The 11,594-nt window shown below is 50.2% G+C and overlaps 1 long non-coding RNA gene across 1 annotated transcript; it reads left to right on the top strand.

The window, feature by feature from the left end:
• The first annotated feature begins 629 nt into the window (after positions 1–629).
• Positions 630–11,026, top strand: LOC122910636. The gene is made up of 3 exons (XR_006385258.1): positions 630–865; positions 3,823–3,997; positions 6,188–11,026. It is a non-coding gene; the product is annotated as an uncharacterized LOC122910636 (long non-coding RNA).
• The last annotated feature ends 568 nt before the right edge of the window (positions 11,027–11,594 follow it).

Raw genomic sequence — 11,594 nt, 5'->3', positions numbered from 1 at the left:
GCCCCAGCTGGCTAACCCCCATGGTACAGGAGACTCTGTGAGAGCAGCGGTCAAAACAGCAGTCTTAATCTCCTGCCTGCTGCATGTGGCTTTATCTCAGCCCCCCTCCCTGGGCGGCTGGGGCAGGAGGGGAGATGGGCAGATTAAGAGCAGCATTTCCGACAGGCCCTCCCACCTCCTGCAAAGTGGGGCCTCCGCCAGAAGATTTCCTCAAAGCCCAGCGAGGCCGCCGGAGGAATGTGCAGCCTCCCTGGCATGGCAGACATTCAAGGGAGCCCACAAAGGCGCTGTTATGAAAACCCTCTGGAGCATGGGGTTGGGGGGGGTGGAGGATGGGAGAGTTTCATTTGCAACGGGGAGTGCACATTTTCAGAAGGGGAGCTCAGGCGACAGAATGCCGGCCTGTGAGCACACATGGCTCATAATTAATTCATTCCACCTCCTCCTCTTGAAAAAATATTGCAGGGGCTGGGGTGGTGGGGGGGTAGAATCACTGGTCTGAACAGGTAGTTATGTCTCTGCCTGGGGCTCAGCCTGGCTGAGAACCCACATGTCAAGAGTGGGAGTTGCAGGCCAGGTAAGTATTGTGTGGACAACAGCCAGCCTGGCGTTAATGGGAATGGCCTCCCCGGACTGGCCTCTGCCCGCGCTCTGTGTGGTCTTCTTGCTCTTGGACAGGATTGTCTTTAACAGCTCAAATCTAGAGATAGGGCTGAGGGGTACAGCAGGGCTACTGGGTTCTCCACGGACACCCCTCACGAGCTCCTGTGTTCCAGATGCATTTGGTGAGCCTGTGGGACCCGCCAGGCGTGGCGCCGGGCCCAGCACCTGGCAAGGAAAGCCCTCCTCCCTTCTCTCCAGAAAGGTACAGTCCTGTGGGGAAAAGGGACAAGTCCACGGAGGGGGGCACAGTACATGTGAGCACAGCGTACTGTGGGGGAGTGGCAGCAGGAAACCTAACCCGGCCGGGCAGTCAGGGAAGCTTCCAGAACAGCAGGACGCCCAAGAGGAAATGGGAAGCAGGAAGAGGAGTGAGCAGGAAGGAACATTCTGGAATATTCTGGGACATGAAGATGCAGGGTGATGGTAGAAGAATTAGAACTATAGAAGCAAATAAGAATGAACTATTTAAAGAATTATCTATGGTTTCATCATCTAAAACTATGAAGAAGTACCGATGGTGAAAAATCGTCGTGAGTAAATTGTATTTTTGGAAGATAACTGTGAGTGCACTCTCTTATTATAAGTGCACTTACTCATATAAATTAAGTTACTGACCTTTACCTCCCCAGCAGTGTTAGTTGTTGGTGACTCCAAGGTAGACACACTTATCTTCTACTTCTATCCGCCCCCCCCCTTTTTTAAAAGATTTTATTTATTTACTTGAGAGAGGGAGAAAGAGAGGGCACAAGCAGGGGGAGCGGCAGGCCGAGGGAGAAGCAGGCTCCCCGATGAGCAAGGAGCCTGAGGTGGGGCTCAATCCCAGGACCCTGGGATCACAACCTGAGCCGAAGGCAGACACTTAACCGACTGAGACACCCAGGCGCCCCCTGTCCTCCACTTCCAACCACTGAGATTTATGGCCCACTCACATGCCCTGGGCACACCCATGCTCTGTGCCACTTCCTCCTCTGCCTCCTCAACTCCAGACACTGCCTCTGGAGTTGGGGGAATGGAAACTTCAGGATGCATTTACCCTCCACAGGCACACGGTCACGGTGGCAAAGGAGTGAAGTCAGCATGGGTGCACTGGAGGCCTGTGGGGTTTATGAGATGCCCGAGGTGCCAGCATGGGGGGCGGGAACGGGAGAGAAAGGAGCAGAGACAGAGACACTGATAGCGGGACAGAGGGAGAGACAGAGAAAAAGAAAGAGACAGGAAGATGAAGAGAGCCACACATGTGGGGAGAGACAGAAGGAGAGGGAGGGAGGGAAGGTGGGAGTGAGGCAGGAAGGCTCAGGAGACGGATAAATGCAGACAGGTAGAGACAGAGATAGGCAGGCAGAGGGAACGAGAGAGAGAGAGAGAGAGAGAGAGAGAGAGAAATGGAAACAGGCACAGAATCATTCATAGGAACAGAAAGAGAAAGAAACAGAGAATAAAAAACTCCAGATACAGTAACCGACTGGAAGGCCTGCAGCAGAGCCCTTTCCTAAGAAAACAGGGCCCCAGGCCATGCTGGCTGATATCTGGCCTGCCCAGGGCTCCAGGTGTGCCTCCAGCCCAGCTGAGTCTGGAATAAGCCGTGAGGAGACCCCGGGGCCCTGAGGAGCCCAGCCCAACAGTGTGGGGGCCAGCAGCTGGGGGCGCTGGGAGGAGGGCCCCAACTGCAGCAGCTGGCCATCTTGCCACAAGGTTCCCATCAAATTCCTCCCCACCTCAGGGACAGGCTGCTGTGCGGGAGAAATTGAGGTCACCACACATCCTCCAAGGCTGCTCCAGCCACTGGCAGCCAGCCGCCTGCGTGGCCCAGCCAAGGAAACGAGCCAAGGAGTATCTGAAGAAGCAGGCTCCAAAGCCGCTGTGCCTAGCGTCCCACAGGATGTCTGAGGCTCTCAGCTCAATAGCCATGTGGGGTGGGGGGTGCTGTGTGTGTGTGCCAGACCCCACTTGAATGGCCATAAAGGTCAAAGCCATTCACATGTGCCCTTGCCACCATGCACGGCATCCTCCCATTAAGGCAGGTAACTTCATGGCAGCCTATTTTACAGATGCAGAAAGCAAGGCCCAGAGAGATCAGGGACCTGTCCTAGGTCACACAGCCAGCACACTTAACTAGTAGGTCCCCTGCTACTGTGCCTTTTTCATTCGTCATCACAGAAACCCCTGAAGTGAATATTAGGACCCCCATTTCAGAGATTAAGCAAACAAAGTCCAAAGACATAAAGCAGCACACGTGAGTTCCAGAACCCGTGAGAAGGACAGCTGAGATGAAAACCTGGGCATGCTTCTCTCTGTAGCTCTGTCCTACACACCCTGAGCTCACGGGCAGGCAGCTGTGCGGCTGGAGGCCTCGGCATCCGGGCCACTACAGGAAAACCAGGCTGGATGTTCTGAAGGAGATGCAGGGCGCTGTGCTGGGCCAGGCACACACCCTCCAAAGCACCCTTGCAGCCAGTGCCTTGCCCACAGCCCGTTTCTCTGACCCCAGGGTCCTTAACATGGGGCCACAGAGCCCAAGGAAGCTGAGGAGAGATTTCAAGGGTCAGCAGATGTGGGTGGAAAAAAATCAGATCACTGTTTTCACAAACCTCTAACCACAGTTCAGTGTTCTAACCAAGAGCCCCTAGTAGGATTAGCAATGCCCACAACCTTGTCACCAACAGAAATCACAAATACCTCTATGGCACAGGATAGTTGTTGCAGAAACGGTCAAATATTCAGTATGTTTATCACTACCTCAAACTTGCAGTAGTTAATAAACTCAACGCTAGATATTCTTCTTATTTTAAGATTTTGTTTACTTGAGAGAGAACAAGAGAGCACAGAGGGAGAGGGAGAAGCAGACTCCCCGCTGAGCAGGGAGCCCCACATGGGACTCCATCCCAGGACCCCAAGATCACAACCTGAGCCAAAGGCAGTCGCCCAACCAACTGAACCACCCAGGTGCCCCTAGATACTACGATTTAATGTTAGTAAGGAAGCACATATATTCCAACTTGCAATGTTCTTTACACCGTTTTGATAATTGTATTTCAAAACAACTGCTTTCCTTCGTCCTATTCTGTAAAATAAAAACATTTTCTGAGAAGCTTCACCAGATGCCAAGGGATCCGTAACACATAAAAGTGTAGAATTTCTAATCTATTCCTTGCCACTCAGGCACAGAGATGGTTCTCGCTCCTCACCTGCTGCACCAAGGCCGTGGGTTCAATCCCACTGACTCTCTGGTTCAAAAGCCCAGGATTCGCAGAACGTCAGAGAAATCCAAGCGAGAACCAAATTCCTCCACGTTCCCTCATAAAGCCAAGGCACAGCACACGCCCAGCCTTCTAAGGTAAGAACCACCCCCCACCCCCACGCCGCCCTGCCGGCACTGGGTTCGCGGCTGGCCGCCCAGAAGCATTCCAGGCTGAGCCTTCTTACAGCCAAATTAATTCAGGAGGCAGGGAAGTGGAAGGCACCAGTTCTCTACCTTGACTGTCGTTAGGAACTGCCTGCAGAAATTAAATATTGCCGATGTCTGGGTCTCCCCTCGAAAGTTTCTAAGTTGATTTGGGGTGACACCTGAGCATCGAGATATTTTAAACTCTCTAGCTGATTCAAATGTGCAGCCAGGGCTAAGAATGTTTGGTGTCCTCAGGAAAGCAAGGCCCCAGGTTAGGACTCAGGGCAACCGAGGTCCATTTCTGCATCCTCGGCAAGCAGAGACCTCTTGAGTTGGTTTCCTCATTCATAAACATTTGGGACGGGGAGAGAGGACCAATGTTTATGAAGCACTCACCGCATGCCAGGCTCTCTACAGAACTGATTTTCTTTACCCCTCCCAACAGTTTTGTGAGGGTCTCAGTATGCCACTGTGGCCATCTAACCCAGCTAATAGGCCACGGAACCCCACCTGTTTGACACCAAAACCCCGCCCTTCCTGCCACACTGCTCTGCTAAATTCACTCAGATTTGCTAAACCTTGTAAAGGTTTAAAGATCTTGTTAAAATGTGGATTCTGATTCAGTATCTCAGGGAGAGGTCTGAGATCCTGCACTTCCAAAGGGCTCACCAGTTTCACCAATGTGGCTGTCCTCGTGGAGGCCACTGCGCGTGGCAGAAGGTGAGCTGTGTAGCTGTGGGTGGTGTCCATTCTGCTGGGCCAGCGTCTGTGTGCCTGTGCCTCAGGCCAGTTGGTTAGGTATTTAGGTCACTCCCTCTCTTCTGATGACAGTACCCAGCTTTGCAGTAGGATCACAGTCCCCTCCCCCTGCTCAGCCAGGGGGCTTGTGTGATACAGACACTACCCCTGGCTCCAGCCTAAGGCAGTTGGCACGTGGCATCCCTCTGCCAGGTGGGAGAATTCAGCAATGGGCTCCTAATTCAAACTAAGCAAACGGGATACCAAGATTTTGAGAGAAGTTCATTTCTCTTCCATGGGAGCCCCCAGAGGGGACATTCTTCCTTCCCCATGTTGATGTGGCTTGAGGATTTAAAGGATACAGGAGCTATTTCCTTTCACGAGAGAGGAGCCCAGAGTGATGGGCTGCAAACCCTATGGTGTGGAGCCTGACAATGAAGGTTGCCACAGCAAAGCAAAACTAGGTTCTGGGTGCCATCCCTGGAATGGCTGGATTAAGCCTTGCCTGAAGCTCACCTCAGGGCTCTCAAGTCACAAAGGCCATTTAATTCCCTTTATTACTTAAAGCCAAATTGAGTTGAGTTTTATGTCTCTTAACATCTACAGCCCTAATACAAGCTCTGGCATCAGAGACTAGAGTTTGAATCTCAGCTCAGCCACTCACTAATGAAGTGGACTCTGTCAAGCCATTGGGCGTCTGGGAGCCTCAGTTTCCTTATATATAAAATGGAACTAGTAATGCCTATCCCAGGGTTGTTGTAAGGATCAGGAAAAACCATGAATGTCAAAAGTTTGGCATCTATGGAAGAAGTGGTAGCTATTATCATCAAAATTAATTATTAGTCCCATTTCAGCAGGCTCTCATTCTAAAAACTGTACATGTCAGCAATTGTTTCTAGCTGTTAGCAAAAAGAAAGAAAGAAAGGAAGAAAGCAAATTAACCTCAAAGATTGGGGAAGGGGGGTGGGTGGGGGAAGGCCTGCCTCAAGGGTTATGAGTAACTTTGAGAAAGAAGAAAAAAGAGGTTGAACCCTCTCAGTAACCAGGAGAGATGAGACAGCCTGACCTGGCGGGGAACACAAGGCTTGCCTGGGCTATAATTGATTTGGTCATAATATGTTCAGACCTTGGCTCCATCTAGCAGGGCGTATGGAAGCCACGTTCTGCTTCTCTGGATATTTGATGGTCTGATTGGCTCGGCCTTCCTAATTGTGTTGTATTGACAAATATATTTGTTTGGAACAAGCAAATGTATTGCAGGCAGGAAACAGACCAACTCTGAGAATTTATTTTGCTTTTTGGCGCTGCTGCACCGAGCTTACCATTCATTATGGGCCCATGTAAAACAGTCTCCGGCAACACTGGCCTGAGTTATCTTTTTAATTATATTTATTTTTTCAGCGGCATTTCGGATCATGAACAGACTTGCTGGTGCTAAACAGGCATCACTGGGTGAAACCTCCTGCCTCCCTCAAAATCACGTTGTGCGGATTAAATGTTCAAAGACAGCAGACAAACCTACGGCACTGCCATGGGCCATTATCGCTAATGGATGCGAGATGAGGTTAAGTCAGTCAAATCCCTGCTCTGAGCCTAGAAAAGTCCACAGAAACCAAATCCTGGTCACCAGATTGAAATTGAAATCAGGTTTAAGTACAGAGATGGAGGGACAGATAGAAGGCAATTCCAATGGATCATTTGGGGATCACCATGACCCTCTTGATGATAGGGCATCTGGCCTCCATATTGAAATAATGTAGCCCTTCTCTCTGATTGGAGGAGGAATAAGCACCTGACCCCAGAAGGGCCAATCAGAGTCCGAGCTGGGTTTACTGGAAGAGAGATCGGGGGCAGGCTGTATGACTAGTCCCAGGGCAGGATGGGTAACAAGAGAACTGGAACACACAGGGAGCCATCTTGGATGCTGCATGGACAGAGCCGTACAAAAGCCAGGGACAAGGAACAAAGCTGTCACCGTGAAGTGACATCGCTGAGAAAGACATCGAGACTGGTCATTTGGCGGGTTCATGGCTTCCTGCAGCCTGTCGCTGAGGCACTCTGCCTCTCCAAATACATTGCCCCTTTTTGTTCCGGCAAGCTCAAGTTGTTCTCTGCCTCACATCCATACAAGGGAAAACTATGCAGCCAACCAAACAATGCTGTGGAAGAGTATTTATTAACAGGAAAAATGTACACAAGAATACTGCTGAGTGCAGAAAGCATGTGCCTTTCCTTCCTCCAACAGATCATTTACTGGGTACCTCCCATGAGTCAGATGCTACATACACACTAGGGAGAAAGGTCATGGTCCCAGCTCCCCTCAAGTTTATAGTCTGGTTGCAAGATGTCACGTAAGATCCCACTTCAGTCAAAAGAGATGTGTAACCAGCATGAGATGGGTTTCACACCTGGGGGAGCAGAGGAAGTGCACTTAGAACAGTTCAAAACCAGCACTGCTCTAAGGGTGTGGTGTAGACCTCCTCCCCGAGCCTGGGAGCTGTCGAGAAATGCAGATTCTCAGCTCTGGCCCAGACCTCCCCTGGTGAGGCCCAGCAATCTGTCTTGACAAGCCTTCCAGGTGATTCTGATGCATTCACAACCCTGAGAACCACTTCCCTAAAGCACAGTGGCTCAAGGACCTCCCCCTTTCCAAGTAACAGGAATTTCCAGCATTTCCCTAGATTCTCCTTCAATGCTACATTTTTAAGACCACCCAGGTATGTATGTGTGTGTCAGCAAGTAATTATAGCACTCAGTTAAGTATAATTTATAGGTTAATTAATTGAATTCTCATAACAGCTCTATAACATAGGTGCTATGTATCCCCCTCTTTATTGATGAGAAAATTGAGGCACAGAGAGGTTAAATTAGTTGCCCAAAGTCACACAGCTAAGAAGTGCTTGAGATGGGATGCAAACCCAAGTAGCCCAGCTCTAGAATCTGTGCTCTCAACCATGGAGTTAAACTAGTTGTGAAGTTAGGTCCTTCCTGAGCCTCTCATCGCACTGGTGGAAATGGAGAGTTCCAGTCCAGGTGCCTGGACTTTGCAGCTGCTGGGTTTGGCCTCTCTATGTCCTCCCTGATCTGACCCTACTGTGTGACATCTGTCACTCCTGCCTGGATGCCCCATCTGGGGAGGCTTCCCTGTCCCTCCACTCTGGAGTGCAGAGGTTCCTCTAGTTGAGAAGGGCCCTACAGCAATGCTACCTGAGTCTCAAAGCATTAGAACCTTCGAAAGGGGGGTACCCACACAGCTAGGCTGGCGCAGTCAGAAGGGTTATAGGATCATATGCAGAAGGATCCCTTGCCTCCCACTTCCCCTGGGCTGGGCATGAGTGCCTGTTTCCTGCTCCTGTGCACACTGTCCCTTCCTTCACAAGTGTCTCCTCTAAAATCTTGTGGTCCTTTCTACCTGGCCTTGACCCAACTCAGAAAAATCCCCAAGACAAGGCTGTTTTATACCTTAGAATCCCAAGGTGAAGTCCAGAATTCTAGATTCTTTATTACTAGGAAAGTCCTTGGGGAAGGGGGGATTTCTAGTTAAAGAAAGATAAAGGCACGTGGCCCAGTTCACCCTCTAGAACCGACAAAGCTCCAAATGCAGATAGAAATGTTGGCTGGGAAGTGAGACCTCCCAGCTCCACTCACCAGTCCTATTCCTCAGCCCAGGGCTATATCCAGCCAATAAACCCAGTTATACCCTCAAAGAAACTGGGGGTGGACACTGACAATCATCCACAGAGGACAAGCTCAAGTCATTAAATAGTCAAGCATTTCCAGCCTGGCTGGTAGAAGTTACCTCAGGTACCCCACACAAGCCACCTTACCTGCCCTGGGCCCACCCCATGATTCAGCAGCTAGAGGGTTAATGTGTGGCCCTGCAAGGACCCCCACCCCCACCCCAGGGCTGTGGCCATTATCTCTTCCCAAAGACTAGTGCCCAGGAGGCTAAGATCTAGAAAAATACACACGAACTTGTTGAAATGGTGCTTCCCCCTCCCCACCCCCATATTGGGATTGTAGACCATTTTCATTTCCTTCTTGTTGCTTATGCACAGTTTCAACTCTTCTATAGGACACAGCGTTTGCCTAAGTAATGAAAACTCCTTTTTTTTAGAGCATGAAAGATAAATGTCCTGAGATGAAGCTGAGTCCCCTTTTAGTTCTCCTGCCCCCACCCTTGCTATTAGCGCTGGCGGCCCCTCTTTGCCGTAGAGCACAGTGACTGGAGGGTGGTGACAAGAGCCTCCTGAACACAGCCTTGAAGATCTTCAGAAATGAGGTCCACATACTGGGTTTCAGCTGAAAGGCATTGTGCTTCCCTGGCTACAAGCCTCCTTACAGCCCCTGGTTGGCATGACTAACCATCTAATTCTGGAGAAATGGGAACTCATTGAGTGATCTGGCTTCCTCCAGAGAGCAGCCCATTTGTTTCCTGAAGTGACTGGTCCACTGGGAAGTGGGCCAGGATGAACCTTTGAAGTGCTCGATGGCATGAGGAGGAGAAAGAAGAGAAAGCACAGTAGAGCAGCCAGGGACTCTGACGGGGATGAAAAGTTCACGTCCTTGTTAAGAACAAAGATTAGATCAAAGCTAGCAGATACACAGCATACAGACCACTACCGCAAATCTGCCGCCCAGGGCAGACATTGCCAATCAACCACAGCACTTAATCCTCCCTGAGCTACAGCCTCAGAATATTCCTCAGTGCAGCTCCAGGCCACCTTCCCATCCCTTGCCAGTGTCACTGGCGCTGAATCTCATTTATCATCCCTGGAGTACTCTGGCAGGTGGTGCTAACTCTCCAGACAAGTCCACTAGGACCCCGTGAATGCAGTGATCATGACTGACTCTGGTGTGCACACCAAAAGGTGCTGTTGGGTCAGTCTTGTCATTAACTCCCTCCAGCTCACGGAGACATCATTCCTCCTAGCATCAGAGAAGCTCCCAGTTGGGTGTGGCTCTACCCTCTACCAGAAGGCACAGGAGAGGTCATCGTCTCATCAACTTCATCTGAGTCATAGAGCCCTTTCTCCAAGCCAAAACAGAGTAGGAGTTCAACCTACCAAACTGTAGTGGAACTATTGTGCTTGAGAAGGAGGTGACCGTCCCAAGCTGCAGCCACCCAGGGATGCCTTGCCTGATGGATGCCTTGACCACTGAAGGACTTCCTCGGAACACTGAGGAACTTCCTGTGGGACAGAAGGAGGTCAGTGATCTTCTCCAAGCCCCAGTGTTTCACAGATGGGGAAACTGAGGCCAGAGAGCAGATGTGACTGGACAAAACTCATCCAGACAACAAGGGGCCGACTCAAGAACCTTTGAGTCTCCTGACTCTTGGTCCAACCAACCAACCCAGTGGCCAGTGTTTGATCCCTTCTTTCCTCCGAGGATGTAGACTCCCTGAATTTCTGCTGCTGCTCCCTGGCTTCAGTCTTGTCTGTCAGCCTATATCCCCCATTTCTAGATCAGCAGCCTAATACTTCACCTCTGCTTCCGATTCACCAGACTGCCTCATGAATACCTCCACAGTGAGCTTCACAAGGGCCCCAAACTCATCATCCAACCTGAACACCCAAAATTCCTCCTTCCCATCAGCTCCCACCCAGCATTCCCACTGCCTAACAGCCCCACCGGCCCCTGTAGTTGTTCAAGCCATGAAGCTGAGGTCATCCTTGATTCTTCCCTCCACCAGTAAGTGGTTGCTCTGGCCTTTCACCTTGATTCTGACCTTGACCTCCATCCATTTGTCTCCATCCCCGCTGCCATTTCCTTATTTTAAGCCACTTGCAGTTTCCCCCTGGATTTCAGCTATAGCCCTTTAACTGATCTCTCTGGCTCCAGCTTTCTCCCCCACCATTATTTAGGATCTGGCCAACATAATCTTTCTAAAACACAAATTCGGAAGTTACTCCCTGGCATAGTTTACTACATTGTTTGTAATCTGACTCATTAACCTCTTTGGACAATCTTTCAGGATTGCCTGAGCCAGACTCCTACAAGACAGAACTACTTTGTGTCCACACTGTGGAGATGTGTATGTATATGTGTATATCAAGGTCTAGACTTTTCCAAGCAGTTCCCTGTGCCTGGAACAATTTCTCCTCCTTTTCTACCTAGCTCACCATTCCCCATGCTTCAAGGCTCTCCTCAGCTGTCAGTTAGCAACGTCCTTCCCTGTCCCTAGTACTCTACACTACAGTGACCTCCATGAGTCTCCCCAGCAACTACCCTACCTGTTTGCACTCATCACCTCAAAGAGCCTTTTTTTTTTTTTTTTTTTTTTTTTTTAATGTCCTGTCACTCACACTGGACTCACAATCCCTGAGGTCAGGAATTCTGTCCTGTTCAGTGCCGGAGCTTCAACCACAAAAGGTACTAGGTGCTTAATAAATTGTCCATGGATGGATGCACGGATTGATCCCATGACATTTTTGCTCTTGATTGATCTCACGTTGTCATCATTGAGGCAGGAAGTTAGGGCCCTAATCTACTCACAGAGCACTATTATTTTATGTCGAATAGAAGATGAGCCAAAAAAGGGGAGAGAGAGAGAGAGAGAGAGAGATAGCAGAGAGTAAGGGCGGGCTCAGCCTCAGAGGGAGCGGCTCTCAGGGCCAGGCCTGGAACAGCGCGCTCTCTGCGCTGGCGCATCCCAGAAAGTACAGATAGGTCCCCGATTGTTTGTTTTTTAATCCTGACCATAGTACCCTTCTACATAGAAGAGGGTTGAATTCTCCCAGCGCGTCTCGTCCTCAAAGAGCACACACTTCTTTCCTCAGCGGACGCTCCAGTTTTTACTTATGGG

Source organism: Neovison vison, chromosome 6 (genome assembly GCF_020171115.1).
Source record: "Neovison vison isolate M4711 chromosome 6, ASM_NN_V1, whole genome shotgun sequence".
Taxonomy (NCBI): Eukaryota; Metazoa; Chordata; class Mammalia; order Carnivora; family Mustelidae; genus Neogale; species Neogale vison.
This window is presented reverse-complemented; position numbering and strand designations above follow the sequence as displayed.